The sequence below is a fragment of the Perognathus longimembris genome, chromosome 22 (assembly GCF_023159225.1).
Source record: "Perognathus longimembris pacificus isolate PPM17 chromosome 22, ASM2315922v1, whole genome shotgun sequence".
Classification (NCBI taxonomy): domain Eukaryota; kingdom Metazoa; phylum Chordata; class Mammalia; order Rodentia; family Heteromyidae; genus Perognathus; species Perognathus longimembris.
Genome location: NC_063182.1, coordinates 20455208 through 20471258, shown reverse-complemented (window position 1 = coordinate 20471258; position 16051 = coordinate 20455208). Strand labels below are relative to the sequence as shown.

The window sequence follows — 16051 nt, the reverse complement described above, 5'->3', positions numbered from 1 at the left end:
TTTATATACCTTTTTTTTTAAGGAAAATGATTAAATTTAAGCCATAGTAATTAAAAGAGACACTACTAGAATTTAATCATCTATATGAATTTAATCAGCACTATAATTTCTAAAATAAAGACTTATGGGGGGGAGCTATGTAAAAGAAATGTGGTATTAAATCTTTTATTCTGACTGTTTTCAGTGGAGTAATGTTAGAGGCCCACAAGTGACACTCACCCAATCTTTACGAAGTTGATTGAGGAAGAAACTCAGCAGTCTGAGTTTCCTCCCATGGGCATCCATACCACAGGACTCCATGGTGTTTATATACCTCATCTCTGTAATTCTAATGTAACTTCTTTGCTATACATACAAACTCTTTTATCTCATTTTTATCAATTTCAGACTTTCCCATGTAGTTAATATTCCAAAACATTGAAAGGGTAGTATACAATGTTATTTTGCTGAAAAAGAATTAAAAATTTGGAAGCATATTACTAAATTTAGGTGAGGTTTTCACTGCACCCATCTTTCTGTACTGATTTCTTCTTCAGGCAATGATCTGAGACTCAGAGGCTCAAGATCTTCTTAGCCAAGAGATCCTCAGAGGGCAAAAATGATCATGATCTGTTCACGACTTACAGACATAGAACCTTCCGTGCATACAAGCGGACACACCGTTATTGTGCAACAACACCATGTGTGAATCAAAGACAGGAGAGAATTTAAGTTGCAGGCCAATCTCATGTAAGAGAGAGCTGGCTAAACCTGAATATTTATGAGAATGAAAGGAATAGCTTTCTTGTGTCAGTTAAGAGTTTCTGCAACACTTGGTGAACATCTGCTAGTTTGCCTTGTAATTCACTGTCATTGCCAGTTGTGTGGAAGGGGGCAATGTCAAGAAGAGGCTAAATCAACACGCTAAACCAAGAATCCCAACAAGCCAGAGTCATCACAAGCAAACTCATGTCTTGAGGTTACCCAACTAGGACTCCAACCTTCAGCTCCAATTCTAAACAAAGTGCTTACATATGGAAATATGCCCTCACATAATTAATGGGTTGGGAAGAAGAAACTTCTCTAGAAATTGTAATTTTTAAAAAAAGTTTATATGGAAGATCGAGTAGTTATTTTTGAATGTTAAGATTTGGGGTAGAGTTTATTGGGGAGCTTCTCTATTTTCTTTGGTCCTTTTCTACAATAAATATGAACTTAGTGGGCTTGCAAACTATATCTATAAGTTAAAATATTCATATGTGTTTAGAGTTTTACTAGTAAATCAGTTATTCACCAGAGAAATCTGATCATCCTTGCTGCAGTGATAAGAAAGTTGCAACAGGACCTGGTATGGTAACGACATATATGTGGTCAGTTCTTGGAGGTGGAGACAGGAAGATCATTATTTAAGGTCAGGGTGGGTACAGATAGCTCGAGATCTTATCTAAAAATCAAGCTGAAAGAAAAGGGACTGGGTTGACAGCTGGTGGCTCCAGCCTGTTATCCTAGCTACTCAGGAGCTGAGATCTGAGGATCGCAGTTTGAAACCAGCTAGGTAGGAAAGTCCTTGAGACTCTCATCTCCAAGAAATCCAGAAGTATCCCTGTAGCTCAAAGTAGTAGAATGCTAGTCTTGAGCAAATATGCTCAGGAGCAGTGCCCAGGCCCCAAGTAAATCCCTACTATAAAAACAATTTTAAAAAAAGAAAGGAAGGAAGAAAGGAAAGAAAAAAAGAGGAAGGGAGGGGAAAGGAGGGAGGGAGGGAGGAACGAATGAACAAACAAACGAGGGAAGGAAGGAATGAAGGGAGGAAGAAAGGAAGAAACGGTCCATTCTGGGGAGAAAGATGGTGCCGAAAGAATAGGGAGGCACCCCGACTCGCACCAACTGAATAGCGAGCTGGGAACTCCAACACCCAACACCCCATCAAGAACCCAGCAAATCCAGCATCCAGAAGCAGTGGAGAAACACAGAAAAACAAAAAGGAGCAAAAAAAGAAGAACCAAAAACCTACATGGAGCCGGAGATTCCCCGGGGCACCCTCCCCCCACCAGCCGACCCTGGCCCAAACAGGGTCAGGCTGGGAAAGGGGAACCCGGCGATCGGCAGACAGGCTGCCAGGAGCGCAGAATTCATATAGCGGGAGACCCCACGGACACAAGGCAGGGAGTGGACCAAGACACACACCGGCAGCGACGAGAAGTTCGGGTCCACACCAGGTTCGGACAAGGGAACCCAGCGCGGCAGAAAGAGGGAACCGGGGAAGCCACCACGACACTTCGCCAACCCCTGAAGGGCCAACGGCTGTGCAGGACACATACACAAAGCAGCAACTGTGAGTGCCCCATTATCCCCTCCCCCAACGGGAGACCAGCTATCAGAGACCCAAGCCTGACAAACAAGCTAGATCTCCCTCCCCCTCCCCACCCCCGAGGGAACAAAGAACCCCCAAATCAGGCAGGAAGCTCCCATCAGGCGCTGGGAAGTCAGTTTAGCAGGGGAAGTGCAGAACAGCCCTAAGCCCCCACAGGTTCCTAAACTGGCAGAACCGGCCCCGTCCCCTTCCCAACAGGGGCCAGGAGATGGCTGGCTGTGCAAGCCCCACCCAAGGCGCCTGGATCTCGCAGACTCTTACAACTAAAATCACAGGCGCTGGTGGGCAATACCAGCCCAGCAGGGTCACCTGAGCCTGATCACGTTCCCCCCCACCCCTCGCAGCGGAGGCGAGGTCTGAGGGTGCCAAGCCACACCCAGACAGTCGATCCCACTGGGCCCCACACATACGGCCTCCCCCAACAGACTTGCGGGAGGGCGCAAGCACAACCCAACAACCGAGGACTCGCTCTGGGAGGCATATCCCGCTAAAGTGCCTGTTGTAGTGGATGCACAGTGCACCGGAGGGCAGGGCCCCCGGCGACAGTGCCCACTCTGGTAGGCGTACCCTGCACTGGTGGGCGGGGCCACAGCGGCAGCACCTGCTGCTGTAGATACGCCTACACAGGAGGGAGGAAAGAGCTACAAACCAAACCTGAGAAGCTATCCACAGATCTCCAGATGTGCAAATCACAAAGAAACATAACTCAGTTCATCAAAGGGCAAGCCAACTCGCCAGCTCCAAAAAGCAGCATGACTGAAGAGGAGATGGAGACTAAAAAAGCAAATGAGGCCATGTTAACAGGAATGATCAAAAGCATCAGAAATGAAATCAGAAAACAATTCCAGGAGTTTAGAGCGGAAATCTGGAAGGACACCCAGGAAGACAAGAAAGAAATGGAAGTAAAAATTGATACAATGCAAGCCTCAATTAAAGAAATGGAAGCAAAAATGGATACAATGCAAGCCGCCTTTAAAGAAAATCTCCACATCCTGAGAATTGAAATGCATGAAAAAATAGATTTAAAATACAACTCTTTAAAGGAAGAAATTTCCACAATCAGAGCTGATATGACAACCATAAATAGCTCTCTGACATCCATAAACTCCGCAATTGAAACCATAACACAAAGAGTAGACCATATAGAATCCAGAATCTCTCACCTGGACGATGAAGCAGCTGACAACAACCAGAAAATGACCACACTCCAAGAAAAGGTGAAGCTTCAGGGAAGACTAATCCAGGAACTAATGGACAAAGACAAGAGATATAATCTGCGCATAATTGGAATAGAACAAGGAGCCGAATACCAGAACAGAGGGCTTAATCATGTTCTCAATAAAGTTATTGCAGAAAACTTCCCCAATCTCACAGGGGACCCCATCCAGGTAACCGAAGCCTATAGGACACCTGGCAGTCCAGACCCCAGGAAAACCACCCCAAGGCACATAATATTCAAGACTACAGACCTCAAGATTAAAGAGTAAATTCTGAATTCAGCCAAAGTGAAGAAGGAAACTTTTTTCAATGGGAAGAGGATTCGAATAACATCCGACTTATCCACACAAACTTACCAAGCTCGAAGTGAGTGGAAGAACACCATCCAAGTACTTCAGAATAACAATTTACAACCTCGGATCAAATATCCAGCGAAGTTGGAGTTCACATTCGAAGGGAGAACCAGATTTTTCCACACCAAAGAGGAGCTAAAGGAGTATGTGAATAAAAAACCAGCCCTACAGCGAATATTAAGAGGGGAACCCCACCCAACAGAGATCGTAAAAGACACACAGACAGAAGCAGAAAGAAACTTCAATAGCCAAAGTCCAGCAGAAAGACCAGCTCACTAAAGACAAGAAAAAAAAAAAAGAGGAAAAAACAGCCCAACAAGAAAATGGAAGGAGAAAAAACACCCTTATCCTTGATCTCTTTAAATATAAATGGCTTAAACTCCCCGATAAAGAGGAGCAGACTGGCAGAATGGATTCGCAAACAAAAAGTTGACATCTGCTGTCTACAAGAGACCCACCTTACAGCAAGGGACAAAAACAGGCTTCGAATGAAAGGATGGAGCAAGATCTACCAAGCAAATGCACCCACCAAAATGGCAGGTGTAGCCATTCTGATCTCAGACAAGCTGGACTTCTCATAAAAGTCCACTCAAAAAGACAAAGAAGGACACTACATATTAATACAAGGAAAAATCCAGAATCAAGAAATCACGGTGATAAATGTATACTCACCGAACAAAAGAGGCCCTACATATGTCAAGCAAATTCTCACAGAATTACAGAGCAAGATAGATGCAAACACAATCATAGTGGGTGACTTTAATACTCCTCTCTCTCCAAGAGACAGATCCAACAGCCAGAGGATTAGTAAGGGAGCTAAGGACCTAAATAACACCATTTCCCAAGTGGATCTAACAGACCTATATAGAACCTTTCACCCTACAGAGACCCAATACACCTTCTTTTCAGCAGCCCATGGATCATATTCCTAAATAGACCACGTCATAGCCCACACAAAGAACCTCAGCAAATACAAAAGTATTGACGTCATCCCATGTATTATATCTGATCACAGTGGATTAAAGGTAACCCTCAACAACAAAGGAAACCACAGACACTATACACATTCTTGGAGGCTAAACCCCACGCTGCTATCCAACACTTGGGCCACAGACCAAATTAAAGATGAAATCAACGAATTCATAAGCCACAATGACAAAGAAAACACATCACAAAGAAACCTATGGGACACAGCTAAGGCAGTACTGAGGGGCAAGATCATTGCACTCAGCACCCACATTAAAAGAATGGAAGCAGAGCAGGTGAATACCCTCACGACGAAACTAAAACAACTGGAGAAACAAGAAATGACAGAATCTAAAACGACTAGGAGGGGAGAGATCACAAAGATTAAAGAAGAGATAAATCTGAAAATAGAAAGACCATTCAAGAAATAAATAAGACTAAAAGCTGGTTCTTTGAGAAAATAAACAAAATTGACAGACCCCTTGCAAGACTTACAAAAAAAAGAAGAGAAGAGACTCATATACGTAAAATCAGGGACTCCACCGGAAAAATTACAACAAGTACCCACGATATTCAAACAATCATAAGGAGCTATTTCCAAAACCTCTACTCAGCAAAAAACAATAATTTTACAGAAATGGATCAATTCTTAGAGAAGTACAAACTGCCCAAACTGAACCAAGAAGAAATAAATCAACTAAATAAACCAATAACTTACAGTGAGATACAGGAGGTAATCAAGAACCTCCCTACTAAGAAAAGCCCAGGCCCAGATGGATTCACCAACGAATTCTACAAAACCTTTAGTGAGGAGCTAATACCAATACTCCTCAAACTTTTCCACGAAATAGAAACGGAGGGAGAAATCCCAAACTCATTCTACGAAGCTAATATCATACTCATTCCCAAAACAGGCAAAGACCCAACAAAAAAAGAGAACTACAGACCAATATCACTAATGAACACAGACGCAAAGCTCCTCAATAAAATATTAGCTAACAGGATCCAGAAACTGATCAAGAAAATCCTACATCATCACCAAGTAGGCTTCATCCCTCAGTCACAAGGATGGTTCAACATCCGTAAATCAATCAACGTAATTCACCACATAAACAGATCTAAAATTAAGAATTACATTGTTATCTCAGTCGAAGCCCAAAAAGCCTTTGACAAAATACAACATCCATACCTATTAAAAGCTTTGGAGTGAACAGGAATAGATGGAACATTCCTCAAAACAATAAAAGCCATATACAACAGACCAACTGCTAATATCATATTAAATGGAGAGAGACTTAAATCATTCCCCCTAAACTCAGGAACAAGACAAGGATGCCCACTCTCCCCACTTCTGTTCAACATAGTGCTGGAATCCCTAGCCATAGCAATAAGGCAAGAGGAGGACATCAAAGGGATCCACATCGGCAAGGAAGAAATCAAGTTATCCCTATTCGCAGACGACATGATCTTATATCTGAAGGACCTAAAAAACTCAGTACCCAAACTCCTACATCTAATAAACCAATTTGGCAAAGTAGCAGGATACAAAATCAATCCACAAAAGTCAGCAGCTTTTCTGTACACCAGCAATAGACAAACAGAAAAGGAAATTATGGAAACAATTCCATTTACAGTAGCCAAAAAAAGAATAAAGTACCTAGGGATCAACTTAACCAAGGACGTGACAGACCTATTCAATGAAAACTACAAAAATCTAATCAGGGAAATCAAAGAAGATACAAGGAGATGGAAAGACCTCCCATGCTCATGGGTAGGCAGAATCAATATAGTGAAAATGGCCATATTGCCCCAATTGTTATACAAATTCAATGCAATACCTATCAAAATCCCAGCCACATTCTTCACTGAAATAGAGAAACCAATCCATAAATTCATATGGAACAGCAAAAAACCTAGAATAGCCAAAGCAATTCTAGGCAAAAAAAAATAGTGCAGGAGGTATCACAATTCCAGACTTCAAGCTCTACTACAAGGCCATCATAACAAAAACAGCATGGTATTGGTATAAAAACAGATCGGAAGACCAGTGGATTAGAATTGAAGACCCAGAAATAAAACCACACTCTTACAGCCAACTGATATTCGACAAAGGAGCTAAAGACATACAATGGAATAAACATAGCCTCTTCAACTACTGGTGCAGGGAGAACTGGGCAGCCATATGCAGAAAACTCGAAGTAGACCCAAGCCTATCACCATGCACCAAGATCAACTCAAAATGGATCAAGGACCTCAACATCAGACCTGAATTCTTGAAACTACTGAAGGAAAGAGTAGGAAAGACACTAGAACTTATAGGCACAGGAAGGAACTTCCTGAATAGAGTCCCAGGGGCACAACAAATAGGGGAAAGACTCAACAAATGGGACTACTACAAATTAAAAAGTTTCTGCACAGCTAAGGTCATAGCCACCAAAATAGAAAGACAGCCAACGATATGGGAAAGGATATTTACCAGCACAGCAACAGACAAAGGCCTGATATTGGTCATCTACAGAGAACTCAAAAAACTAAGCCCCTCCAAGCCTAATAAACCTATTAGGAAATGGGCAAAAGAGCTAAAGAGAGACTTCACAAGAGAAGATATAAAAATGGCAAAGAAACACATGAGGAAATGCTCAACATCCCTGCTAGTAAAGGAAATGCAAATAAAAACAACCCTGAGATACCACCTCACCCCAGTTAGAATGGCCTATACTCTGAACTCAGGAAACAACAAATGCTGGAGGGGCTGTAGGGAAAGAGGAACCCTTCTCCATTGTTGGTGGGAGTGCAAACTAGTACAACCACTTTGGAGAACAGTATGGAAGTTTCTCAAAAAACTCAATATAGACCTACCCTATGACCCAGCCATACCACTCCTAGGCATCTATCCTAAACAGCAAAACCCAAGATAGCAAAAAGACATCTGTACTTCCATGTTTATCACGGCACAATTCACAATAGCCAAAATATGGAAACAACCCAGATGCCCCTCCACAGACGAATGGATCCAAATAATATGGTACTTATACACAATGGAATACTACATAGCGATTAGGAATGGTGAAATATTGTTATTCGCAGGGAAATGGTCAGAACTCAAACAAATAATGTTGAGTGAGACAAGCCTAGAGCACAGACTGTTAACAAAGGGAGACGGAGAAACAGTAGAGACCAAGTCTGTGAACACTGTATATGTTCTTGATACATTGTATATTGCATATGTGTCTACCTGACCTAGACAAGGGATGGAAAAACAGGTTGTAAGATATCACAAGAAATGTACACACTGCCCTACTACGTAACTGCACCCTCTTTGCACAACACCTTGTAAAAAAATTTATGTCCAATTAATAAAAAAAAAGAAAGGAAGAAACGAAGGAATGAAGACAGGAACAAAGGAAGGAAGGGAGGAAAAGGAAGGAAGGAATGAAGGGAGGAATAAATAAAGAGAAAGGAAGGAAATTGTGTCCAAGCAATATTAAATTATATGTTTGTAATAAATCAGGTTCATTTCCTTTTTCGTTTTTTTCTCTCTTCCTTCTTCCCTCCCTCCCTCCTTCCCTTCCTCCCCCTCTCCCTTTCTTTCTTTCTTTCTTTCTTTCTCTCTTTCTTTTTTCTTTCTCTCTCTCTTTCTTTCTTCCTTCCTTCCTTCCTTCCTTCCTTCCTTCCTTCCTTCCTTCCTTCCTTCCTTCCTTTCTTTCTTTCTTTCTTCCTTCCTTCCTTCCTTCCTTCCTTCCTTCCTTCCTTCCTTCCTTCCTTCTTTTCTTCCTTTCTTTCCTTTTACTTGCCAGTCCTGGGGCTTGAACTCGAGGCCTGGGCACTGTTCCCCAACTTCTTTAATATAGCACTCCAGAGTTGCCGCTCTGGCTTTTTTTTTTTTTTTTGGCCAATGCTGGGCCTTGGACTCAGGGCCTGAGCACTGTCCCTGGCTTCTTCCTGCTCAAGGCTAGCACTCTGCCACTTGAGCCACAGCGCCGCTTCTGGCCGTTTTCTGTATATGTGGTGCTGGGGAATCGAACCTAGGGCCTCGTGTATCCGAGGCAGGCACTTTTGCCACTAGGCTATATCCCCAGCCCCTGCTCTGGCTTTTTGATGGTTAATTGAAAATCAGATCCCATGGGCTTTCCTGTCCAGATCAACTTTTTTTTTTCAGTTTTTTTTTAATTTGTTTACTGAAACATCTTTTTTAATTTTTTATTTTTATTGTCAAGGTAAAGTACAGAGAGGTTATAGTTACATGTTAGATAATGAGTACATTTCTTGTCTAACTTGTCACCCCTCCCTCATTTTTCTCCCACCTTCCCTCCTCCCCAATCCACCTCCCCATCCAGAGTTGTACAGTTAGTTTACAACATACTGTCTTGTAAGCATTGCTATTGTTTTGGTTTGCTTTTTACTCTTTGACTCACCATTTTAATGTTCCCCTTCCCTTCCCTAATTCAGGCAGACATATATAAAATACTCAGGGTCAACTTTTAACTGCTATCTTCAGATCTCAGCCTCTTGAGGAGCTAGTATTAAGATGTAAACTACTGGTGCTTGGCAATATATCCTGGTTCATAATATTATATCAGGTTGACATTATTTTTAGATGCTATATTATTTCAAATCCATAAATGCAAATTTTACAAGAAGTATGACAACCCAAGGAAGGTTTATCTGAAGGCGAGACTTCCCAGTTTTCCCAGTAGTACTGATAAACATTCTAACTCCTCAGGCCATAATTTAAGCCTGTGTGATTCAGTAGAGCAAAGCAGAGTATGTAGAGTTCCACATTTCATGACTTATATCACTGTTTTGAAGTTGATTCATATAAGAATGTTTCTAAAAGAAAGTCATTTAAATCATCTTTGATATTAACTCTTAGAGTAAAGTCAATCATTTCTATCTATATCATTTTAAGAGCAATATAAAAGATTTAGAAGCGCAACGTAAATGTGTCTTTAGTTGAGTGAAAGCATTCAGCAGCCTGTGGAGCAGGAATAAGTCATACACAACAAAATTGGGCATCTCCCAAAGGGACTTTGTTATCCAGTAAGACATAAAACAAAGAGGAAGTTACATTACAAGGACCTGAGATATGCCGTGTGCATTCAGTGATTCCCTTCAGAAGGAACACTGGATTTAGTCGAAAGAACTTGTACTCCGTAACATATACTCTTTTGCTCTGAATAAAATTAAAGTGAGGGGTAGAAAAGACTAAAACTCTTCCATGAAATGTTTCTGACATTCTGGTTCCATTGTGTTTTCCCCAATGCCATCAGTTGTTTGAGATGAACAAACACCATTCATTCTCTTTCTCCTTGCAGTCAGCTTTCTGTAATGCAGGTCACCTTGGCCTGAGAAAGAGAATTTTCTCTAGGCTTCCCTGAAAGACCCTTGACTGGCTTTTATCTGACTGGCTGGACCAGCTAGTTGTTCCTCACTTACCTCACTATTCACTGTTCCCTTCCATCTCTTCCACCACTGTTCAACCTTGAGCATTTATACTTTTTCTTTCTAAGCATTAAAAAAAAAGTCCTATACCTATAATGGCTTGAACTTGAGCCTTCATCACCACACAGCTATTTCTGGCCCTCAGATCACTAACCTTGCCTCTGGTCATCTCCAGTCTGGTACTTAAAATATCTCACATATTTTCGCTTCAAACTTGTAAGAAATTTAGTTTAACTGCCACTGAAAAATGATCTCTACTCATCTCTTATTTCTGTTGACACCAGGCTGAGTCACCTAGTTTTCCCCTTTCACCATTATCATAAAGACCTTATTCTTCTGTTATTGTTGTTGTTGTTGTTTGGTCAGTTGTGGGGCTCAGACTCAGGGCTTGGGCACTTTCCCTGAGCCTCTTTGTGCTCAAGGCTAGCTCTCTACCACTTGATCCACTGTGCCATTTCTGGGTTTTAAGTGGTTAATTGGAGAAAAGAGTCTCACAGGGACTTTTCTGCCCAAGCAGAATCCTCAGATCGCAGCCTACTAAGTAGCTAGAATCACAGGCCTGAGCCACTGGGGCCCAGTTAAGACCTTATTCTTTGGTGACAATCACTTTACAAACAATCTCCCTCCACAGAATGAAGTATGATATCTGGATATCAGATTTTTTTAAGGCTTTGCTTTCATTTCAGAAAGGCAATTTAAAGACTACTACCAAAGACCATGTTTAAATATACTTCTATGAACTAGCAAAGACTGGGAAGGAAGTAGAGGAAGCAAGAGTGGGCAGAAGAGAGGCTAGACATCATTCGTGCACAGGATATGCATGGATGGAAACATCTCAGTGAAATCCATTAATCTGCATAATCGATAAGGGTTAATGAAATAGGTTAATGAAACAAGATTTAAATAATTGCTGACAATTTTAGTATCTTATAATAGTTTTATTAACAGCAGTTCTTTGTCCAAGGGGGTTATATTGTACATAATGCACCTTGATGAGAATCACCCTTTTTGTCATTCTCCCTCATTCTCCTTACTTCTTCCCAAACAATCTAAAGTTTCACTGTTCCATTTTCACACCTGTATATAATTATTTTGAATATATTCATCTTCCTTCACCCTCTTGGTTCACCTCTTTTCTCCACTAGAAACCCCCCCAGACAGCACCTGTTTTATACGCTTTCTATTGTATGCTAATTTATAAGCTTTCTATTGTATGCTAATTGTTCAATAGGGTTTCACTATGGCATTTCCTATGTGTAGAGATGATATTTTATACTGTTTAAATAAAAATATTCTTCTCCAATGTGGAACTCATTCCAATTTCATTCTTTTCTCCTTTTGTAGAATTAAGACCTTAAAAATAGTCTTAGTTTCCAAATCTTTCTGTATTCTTTTTTTTTCCTAGGCCAGTCCTGGGGACTGGACTCTGGGCCTGAGCACTGTCCCTGGCTTCTTTTTGCTCAAGGCCAGCACTCTGCCACTTGAGCCACAGTGCCACTTCTGGCCGTTTTCTGTATATGTGGTGCTGGGGAATAGAACCCAGGGCCTCATGTATATGAGGTAGGCACTCTTGCCACTAGGCCATATCCCCAGCCCCAATCTTTCTGTATTCTTTAGTTCTTCCTCAGTGCTGCTTGGCTATCTTCAATCTTTCCTATCCTCTGTCCCTCATTTACTTTGAAAGCTTTCTAATCTAGAAACTCTCCAAACAGGGTTCATGGCCTCAGGGTTTGTGTTCTGGTGCTCTGGTTCAGAAAACTTGATTTGCAGTTTCTTCTGTCTTGTCTACGTCTGGCTCCTAATGAGTAGCGTCATGACTGATTAGTTCTCCAGGTCTGGAAACTTCACAGGAATGTGAAGAAATTGAAGGGTGCATGCTGTAAACAAGGTCTGAAAGGAAAGGCTGAAGAAAAGAGATTATGTCACTGGGAGATGAGATTACTATAGCAAGGCCTAATAATTTTGTTTTAATTCATGAATATTTTCAACAGTAAGAACTCTGTCTACATTTTCTCATGCCCTTAAATGACACACAGAGAAATCTACTCTTAAGTTACAGATGGAAACATTGGTTTTGTAAAAGGAAGACTATGTAATTTGTACACTTGGTATTTGTGATAGGAGGTGGGAGGAGGGACTAGCTTATGACTCAAACCTGTAATATTAGCTATTTGGGAACTGGAGATGGAGAATAGTGGTTTGAAATGGCCTGGACACCAAGAACTTAAGTTTATAAGACTGACTCAATTAATGACAGGGTGTGACAGTGCATACCTCTTATCCAAGCTAGAGGGAAGCATAATGGCTGGGAACAGTGATGCATTTCTCTCATCTCCAATGACACGGAAAGCATGAGTAATAATGAAATAATGGGGGAAAAGGCTGAAGGCATGGCTTAAATGGTAAAGCACCAACCTTGCAAATGACTAAAATGTAAACACCTGTGCTGATGGGAATCTGCTTTGTTCTCTTAACTCCTTGTTGCTCCCCTCTGAGCCCATTCTTTTTATGTATCCAAAGATCCCACAGGAAGGACTTGCCTCTCCCCTCTCAGCTCACTTTTTCTATGTATCCAAAGATGGAATATGAAGGATTGACCAAGCCAGGCAGCTCAACTAGTGAACCTGCTTTGATATGCAGATAGGACATTTCACCTAGGCCCAACTGTAAACAACCCTTTGAGGGCCAAATGGAAAAGCCCCAACTTGCTAGACCTAGTGGCTCCTTCATTAACCTCTGCTTCTTTGCTCAGACAGACCCCTTACAAGTCTGGTCCCAAATGCACCCCTTGCACAACCTCCAAACCCGCGTGAACTCCCGTGAACTCACTGTTCCTCAATAAGCAGTCCTCACCTGACAGTCCTTGACTGTTGACAGTCGAGTCTGACCTATTCCTTTTCTGTTCTCCTCCATTCTCCTAACAGTTGTTGCCAGATATTTAAGTCATAATAGTATCTGAAAATAGACACTTCATTTTCACTGTACTAATTTGAACTGTGTCCCTTAAATTAATAAGAAACCACAGCAGAACTAACCATGAACCCTGATTAATATATTATTTATCCACCTAAATATCTTTCAAAACATTTTTGCTGCCATAGATATTGTAAGTATTGCAACTGCACTGATGAACCAACAGCTCTCAAGATGAACTCATTTGTTTCCATTCTCTGTAATTTAGTCCACAAATCAGGTAGATGATGGATTCGCTCGTGGATAAACATGATAAAAAAAAAAAGTATCTGGCTGGGCACTGATTGCTCACTCCTGTAATTCTAGCTACTAAGTGGGCTAAGATCTGAGTATCACTGTTTGAAACCAGACTGAGCAAAGAGATGTAAGACTCTTATCTTCAGTTGTGGTTCATGTGATGAACCCTTTAGAGGAAAAGACAAGCAATAGCACAAAGCCCTGAGCTCAAGTCCCATTACTGGTGCCCGAAAATAACTAAATAAAACATCTTTAATGCCAATAATAAGGTTTATATGTAAAAAGCAGGAATAATTTTTAAAATGAGGAAATTGAACATGAAATTCTTATTCTTCCAACACACACACACACACACACACACACACACACACACACACACACACACTCCTAAATTTGCCTCAATTCTGTGACTAACATCAAATGTGTCTTCGCTGCTAAGTCACTGGTGATGTAAAACAGCAGCATGTCAGAAGCCAGAAACAAAGGATCACAGAGACTCCCCGTGGGTTTCTGCCAAGGGGAGAACAAAAGCAGAGAGCCCTCTAAGGGCTCAGGAAGAGCAATAGCACTGTGTAATCTCAGCCCTCTCCCAGAGCCTGGATCCCAAGAAATCACCTGAGGGCCTAGCACCAAGAGACACTGACGAGGGGAGCCTGGGGTGGAGGATGTCTTCTCCCATGAAGAGTCTTAGCAAGTGCTAAGATTGAACTGAAAAAAAAAAAAAAAAAGAGTTAGTGAAAAACTCTACCCACCAAACTGTTGCTATTGACCAAAAGCAACATGTACTTCAGTCCCTGCTTCTCCCACCCCTTCTATCCTCCCATTGGTGACATTTTAAAACCCTGGTCTTTTATGTAACAAGTATTTTTTAAGCTCCCTCAATACCAGAGATCATACTCTGAATGAAAGAGAAAAAATGAAACAGGAAACTGGGCATGGTGTCTTTCTGTCTAGGATTAGTTAGCAAAATCCAAGAGTGAATCTATGGTACAAATGTTAGAGCATAGCTTTAAACAAAAATGCTAAGGGACAATATTCAGACCCTGAGTTCAAGCCCCAGTACTAGTATATGTACATACTCACCCCCCCCCCCACACACACACATATACACACACTTCTTTCCACATCAGCATACAGAAAACAGCCCAAGATTTAACATGCAGAGTTGGCAATGGGAACTTGTTTTGACTCTGAGGTCAGAAACCTCCACAGCTGAGTACTTTGGATAATGAAAAGTCCTTTTTCTATATTTGTCCAGCTTGGTCAGGACACAGGCAAAAGTCATCTAATCTGCATTTAAACATTCTTTCCTTTTCATTTTAACTGTGTTTGCATTTCCTGAGTCACATCTAAAAGTTTCAAAATATTTACAGTATATTGCTAGGCTCTCAACAGAAAAAAAAAAAAACAAGGAAAAAGAAAAGAACACCCCATCTCATTTTCACATGCAAGTTATTTTCAACAAGCAGTTCCTGTCCTCAAGCACAAAAGGCTACATATAAAAACAAATGAGAGAGAATATGCAGCTTGAACAAATGAGTCCTTAGAGATGAATTTTAAAGCATAGGTTTTGTGTTTTGATCAAGCTTTTATCCTATCACTTCACAATGCTTAGAAAAATGTTGACATTTTGAATCACTGACATTTGGACAGTTTTTTAAGGTTGACAGTTTAATTTTTCCTGTTTTGTCTATTGCTGTGGCCAGTATAACTAGATCATAGCCATGTGAAAAGTTAGTTGGACTGGAAAACTTTTGTATGTGTATCTTTTCAGGAAGATTGTTTCTGCTAATAGTCACAGTATCATTCACAAATGAAAAGAACTCACTGAGCCTACAGAACTTAGAATATTAATGTCTCTAAAAGAATTGGTAGTCCCAATTCAAAGAGAAATAAATGTTTGTTTACATCTTTATGGTAGTTGCAAGCAATTGCTTTAGAAATATTTTAGCATGTATGTTCCTGATTTTTAAACATAGGTTTAAACCATGCAGTCTGAGAAGAGACCAACCCAGTAGACACGGGAGAAAAGCTTACATGATCACAATATTCCAGAAATGGCCATACATCAAATGATGCTGTGCATAGCCCTGTGGATGGTCTTCTCGTCTCATTTTATATTAAAGTTGTTTGTAATTGTTAGGCTGTCAGTATTTTCTAATAGACTTTTCACTCTTTATTCTTACAGATAAGCTTAAGTCTTTGCTCCTACTCTTCTTTCTAGGAACGTGAAAAAGTGCAGGACAGTTCAAACGAGGATATCCATGTTTCCTGAAAAAAGATGTCAATTGCTTTTATTCTTTCCTGGATTGAGCATCTCAGTTTAATTCCTTATTATGGATTAATTTAACAATTTTTTTGTAACAAAGAAGATTCTTACATGCATCCAAATGTTAAAATCCAGATTGAATACATACAAAAGGCAAAATTGAACTTACTTGACTGGCAGAGTGTAAAGGTCACAATTAGCAAGCTTTATATAAATTACCCAGACACAGTAGATTGCTTG

General features: G+C 40.8%; 1 protein-coding gene across 1 annotated transcript in view; it reads left to right on the top strand.

The window, feature by feature from the left end:
* The window catches only part of Adgrv1 (adhesion G protein-coupled receptor V1), a 496777-nt gene that overhangs the window by 469535 nt on the left and 11191 nt on the right, over positions 1 to 16051 (top strand). The window lies entirely within an intron of this gene.